The 6,000-nt window shown below is 39.9% G+C and overlaps 1 protein-coding gene across 1 annotated transcript in view; it reads right to left on the reverse strand.

Annotated features, from left to right (window-relative positions):
• LOC116312152 (melanocortin receptor 5-like) overlaps positions 1–5,617 on the reverse strand; it is a 39,882-nt gene extending 34,265 nt beyond the window's left edge. The window contains exon 1 of the mRNA XM_039620122.1: positions 5,494–5,617. The gene's annotated coding sequence lies outside the window, so the exon portion shown is untranslated. The remainder of the gene's footprint in view (positions 1–5,493) is intronic.
• Positions 5,618–6,000: the final 383 nt, after the last annotated feature.

Below are 6,000 nucleotides of genomic sequence, written 5' to 3' on the forward strand. Positions count from 1 at the left end.
CACACACTTACAATACCCACATTCGCCTTCAGCTCCTCCGATCGTGGGCTCCCTGTCTTTATCTCTGCCTCTTTGTTCTCCTCATTCGGGCTCTGTGTTTCTCTCCTGGCCCATTTTGGTCCCCCACCAACACTCTGTGGTAATAGTGCCAGGGGGAGGTCGGTTATTGATTGGGATCTTGTGCTACTGTCACAAAACAAAGAGTCCTTGGTGCCTTGATTGTGGCATCAAGAGAGACATCATGAAACGCCTTCGCTGACAGCTAATGATTGTCTGACTTCACAGCCTCACCAAGAATGCACACTATCATCAGTGTTTTGAGTTTTCAGTAATCAACTGATTAGGCAAAAAAAATGCTTAATCATCTTTTCCAATGTAAAAGGATCATATAATCATAGATAAACATACAAATTTCCCCATATACCTGATAACCAGAGCAAAAATCCATAAATAACCGCAAATGAATGAATATTACAGCTAACACCTCTCAGCCCACACATTCAGATTTAATGTTATTGTGAACTGAATGCCAAATGAAATACAAGAACAGCTATTAAACTCCTGTTATATAGTTTGGGTAGAACATTATTTCAGTATTCATCTGGGAGATAACATCAAAATACAAAACAACCCTCTTCAAGTGGCAGCTTATGTACCTTCGGGTACCCAACGTTATCCTTTCAAAGAGCAAGACAACAACAATTATACGCCCTGGCACAAATGTAATTAAATCTAATTGCATGCACGCAGTAATGACAGACGTACAAACACCTGCGAATCTCCACTGTTTGCAGAGGTTTCTGGCATTTCATCTACTCCCAAGACACGGGGAGTGGAAAGACGTGAAGAATATGGTTGAAGCAAAATAAATAAATAAATGTTACCCTGACTTATATGAAGAAATGACCAGAATTATTATAGCTCATGTGTGCAGCAAACAAAGTGATAAAAAAACCTATCGGTGAGATCGAAGAGTGCCATATTTACCTTAACAACCAAGAAGACGGGGACACCATTTTCATCATTTGGCATATTCGTCAAAATGACTCCTCCATGCATGTAACCTTTAAAGATCCAGCCATGCTGACTTTTAAAGTAGAAAAAAATGTAAGTGTCTGAGCATTCAAGGCAGCTAGATTCTTGTGAGCTTACCATCACATCCATTTTTCTATATTTCAGTCACATTGGACCAATGTCCTCAAAGGAACGAATCAACAAGGTCACAGCTTGTTGGTTCGTTCCTGTAGGTGTGATTTAGGTGACATAAGAAAGATGGTTGCACCTAAATCATTCACTTGGGTATCAGTGTGTGTGTATTTATGTACATCTTGATATTATGAGCCCTTTTCCAGTTTTTCTAACAATGTTTTCAAAAGTCCTTTAAAAATAAAAATAATTAATCTATTATTATTATTATAATTATTCTAACTGCCAAGTATATTTTGGGTGTGAGTACCTTTAGTACACACATTTTAAAGGATTCAGCTTTCAGAGCTCCTCATCCTGTAACTGTTTTTCTGTTAGGCGCTCTGTAAGTTCGTCTCGGCATCTGCGAAGTAGTTCTTGTTTTTCCCTTTTCCAATTTCCAACAATTTGCCAGGTTTTCCTTTTAGAGGGAAAGTTTTGAAAGCCTTTGATTGATGATATTGTGTCAGAATTTTTTAGGTTAGTCTTGTCCAAGGTAAATGATCAATCAGGTACGGCTAATTGGGAGTCTCACTCTACACTGCTGCTTAATGGAGAATTAATTGCTTTTTATTGTTTTAGTTTTTTGTTTTTTTTTTAAATTCTGATTAATTCTGATAATAAGTAAACACCTAAACAAACTCCAGGCAAGCAAATTCATTTCACACATCAGTATCTAAGCAGCAGTATTCCTATTATATTTCAGTGCTTGTCCTTACAGGACACATCCATGTTTGCTTGGTTTTTGTCCACGCTGTCAACACTTTAAAAATGTACTTTATGATCAAGAAAGCAAATGTTTAAAGTGGTTTATTAATTTGATAGCTCTCACATGACTTATGGCTCCATGAGTTATAGTGGTATATACATTTGCCTAACAAGCAAAAGCTCAGTGATTTGATCTTGGGAGGAGACACAAATTCCTTTGAGGTTGTGTCAGGAAGGGCATCTGGCATAAAAATGTCCCTGTTCAAATATGTGGAACTGCCTGCTGTGGTGGCCCCGTGTGAACAAGGGAGCAGCCTGAAGAAAGATCATAAGTATGACTCATATGCCATGAAGCAGGAAACTACTGTCCATACCACACAAGCACAATTACAACATCACATAAACATTATTAGCACATGCGTTTTTTATAGATTTAGTTAATGAGCGTTTGGTGCACTTAAAGCTGTACAATGTGGATTTCATTTCATATGCATATATGCGCCATGTGGGCTGAATATTAACACATGCCTTGTTTTGTATTTGTCAGTGTTAGAGAAACAATCAGTAGAGGCACATGTTTTTCCTCCACACTGTTTTATTGCCGCTTTTGCTCAATGCCTGTCTGGCCTTGCTCAAAAACACAATTATGAGCATGTGAGTAATACAAATGAAGCTTCATGTTTCCTTTAAGTAAAAATACCAAGAATATGCAGCATGTCAATTTTATCTTCTGTATCTGAGTGAGTTTTTTCCCTTACGGTATTTACGACATGTATATGAACGTGTCAAATTTCAGGCTTTCTGATTGCTATGTTGACTGAAAAGACGGTCAGGCAGAACACGGGGCTTGGACAGCTCACGGTGAAACAGAGACCAAGATGCCGCTGGCGGAGCTCCTCTCGCTCTGATCCCCGACTAACCGAGCAAAACACTGACAATCTCAATCTGCATCTGATCTCATGATGTGACCGTGTCCAATCGCAGCGGGGTGGATGATAGCAAATTCACTATGGTCAGGAGCCTCTTCAAAGGTTTCCATGGCTACATTATCACAAACATACTGTTAGTTTCTTTTTCTTTTTTCCCTCTCAGACAAATCCCCCAAAATAACAGCAACATCACCATTCAAGTCCTAGCCCTAGCCCTGCCTGGCTTGTAACTGCTTCAAGTCTTTTGCTAATTAACTACTTGTGACCAGCAAAAGAAACACTTAAAAGATTATTTAAATTATGTGTCAAGATAGCTGACTAGAATATCTATTATACCATATATTAATACTGTTATGACTTTGCATTGTGTCCTTGATACTACACTGTAGACTTTAGCAAAGACTCAACGTACATGAAACCTTTTTTTCATGGCTGATAGGATCACGCTCATCCTTTTTGACAGGGGTGCGGCACAGTGAAATACGGAGACAGGCTGCTGAGGAAATTGCTGGGTTACCTCTTCCTCCAGCCTCCTTTTCTGGGCTCATTTCTGCCTTATTTTACATTTTCTTTTTCCAGTGCTTAAAAACCTGTCAGCATCGTGTAAACACTACTAATGGCCACAGCTGAAAAGGACAGTCACAGCATTAAATGAAAGGCATAAAATAATTATTTATTTCCATAAAGTACAGATGTTCTGATGTTTAGAGAAATGTTTTTTGAAAAATCCTTCATGCACATGAAACTCTGGAAAATAAAATTTTCTATTTACCTTTACATATTTACAGCCAACAAGATGCTTATAAATTCTGTTCATTTGTATAATACAGTCCTCAGTTCTACTGAAAGAGGAACTTATAGGTAACATAATAGCATTTTAATTGAATATAGCAACAGAAGAAATCTGGCAGTGACTATAACACAAAGAAATAATTTCTACAGGTGACTGAAGCTGCACAGTAATTATATGAGATATAGACTTCTAGACCATTGGACTATATTTGCTTACAGCTGGGAAAGGTTTTACAGACTATTTGGTTATGGCTAACAATTCCTAACAAACTAATGCACTTTTATCACATTAATGCATTAATCCCCTCTATTGGCAGATAGCAGACCTGAGACTTCTAACGAAACCTTGACGTGAACGGCCCATCACAATCTTTGATGGATAAGCAATTTAAATTAATTAAATTCTGTAAATCATCAAACTGAATCACTCAGCCCTGCCTGAAAGCCGATTCCTATCTGTGTCTTCATATAAGTAATAACCACGCGGCTATTTGCCAGCGTGTTCTGTCAAAGCCAGCGGAGGCTTTTGAGTCTCTAGTTACATGAGCTTCAGCGCAGATACTCATCATAGACTCGCAAATGCCAAAGAAAACCGTGTAGAAGAGATGAACGGGGCATTATGCAAACCAAATAATAGTTGTGCACAGAGGCGTGTTTTTGTTCCCCCAGCAGGAGATGTATTTATCAGAAGCCACAGCTGGGTCAGTCACTGAAAAGGCAGCTCGTCGTCTCACACAGAGAGACACTCGCTGCTGCTGCTGCTTTGCCCCTGTGGTGACTAAGCTCAGTGAGAAAATCATATTTCTTCAGACAGTTATTACAGTGACAATTAGACCAAAGAAATCAGGACATCTCTTTCAAAATGAGGGTGGAAATCTGTCACGTTTTCTTAATTTTAATGAATCAGCTTTTACTGAGTGTTGCTTTTTTTCTGTTCTAATTAAGTGACACACAAGGCTGACATAACACACACATAACCTACCACCAGCTGGGCAGCAGCATGCTGAAATAAAACTTCCTTACAGCTTTTCCTGGCAGCGAGTTATGTGACACTGTGATCAATGCATGGATGCAGGAACTTAAGCGTTGCAGCAATTGAACATCTGGCAGTGTGCCATTGGACTAAGCAGCATCTGGCTTTGTGTTTCCATAGGAAGTAGCTCCAGCAGCTTAAAGAGAGACCTTATCTGACTCAGGCTCTAACACTGGTGTAAAATCAATGCCGCACATTTCATTTCCTGCGCAAATCATAACAAAAGCAAAAGAAATCGATGCATATTACCACCCAGCTTCAGTTCCCAACAGACAAAGTTGCTTGCAGGATAAAATTCTCGGCAGCCTCTTTCATGACTGAGTGCAGGTGTTGCTGCACAGCTTTGAGGCAGAAGCTTATGTGACAACTTTGCTGTACAGTGTATTTACTGGGCTGCAGAGTTTAAAATCAGCAAAGTGTGTACTAGGGGGCTGCAGACTTGCTGATGACGTACAAGTTTAGAATATAATGCAGTGCGATTTATGGATTTGGATGAAGCTGCTGGTAGTTGAATCAAGTCTGACAATAAAGAAATAAACAAATAAATGTTGTCCAAATATGACAAATATCATGCTGCTGCAACATCTGCACTGATTTTCAGTAGATTCACTGCACTTTGTAACACAGATTTCACACAAATATCATACAGATATCTGAGAGGATAACAATAATAATGATAAAGTAGTGACAGTGATAAAATCATAGTTTCTGGTCATCCCGTAATATCAGCTAATTATGTATCTGCGTTGGCTTTGATAAAAGAGATAATTAAAACACAGGATGCCTTTTGAGCTGTGCTGGAAATACATAAAGAGTGGGGCAGACAGAGATTCAAAAATGACTCACCTCTAGCGGTATCTGTGATTCAAATCTTTTCCACAAGTGCCACAGATGGACTGGATGGTGCCTCTGTGGAGGATCAGACCGGTGGGTTTACGCAACGTGAGAGTGGAGATGCTGAGCTGTGAGAGAGAGAGAGAGAGAGAGAGAGAGAGAGGGAGAAGAAGAGAGAGAGGGGGAAAGAAAGAGAGAGCAAGGGAAAGAGAGGGAGAAGAAGAGAGAGAGGGGGGAAGGAAGAGAGAGCGAGCAAGACTGAGGAGGGATAAGGAACTCCCTCTTTAGCTCTGACAGTGTTGACACGACACGCAGCCACTTTCAGCGATTTCCAGCCTGCTCTCGCTCACAGCGGGCTGGTGGAAGCAGCAGCCAGCAGCACTGAGCTTCCCACATGCTGATTAGGATTGTGTGTGTGAGAAGCTCCATCTTTCAGCGCTTACTGTAGCTGTGACTTGATGTAGACCAGGAGTGCTGTGGTAATGAAATGAAGCTGATATTTCTGAATGATTTTTAGTG

The sequence above is a fragment of the Oreochromis aureus genome, linkage group 11, assembly GCF_013358895.1.
Source record: "Oreochromis aureus strain Israel breed Guangdong linkage group 11, ZZ_aureus, whole genome shotgun sequence".
Classification (NCBI taxonomy): Eukaryota; Metazoa; Chordata; class Actinopteri; order Cichliformes; family Cichlidae; genus Oreochromis; species Oreochromis aureus.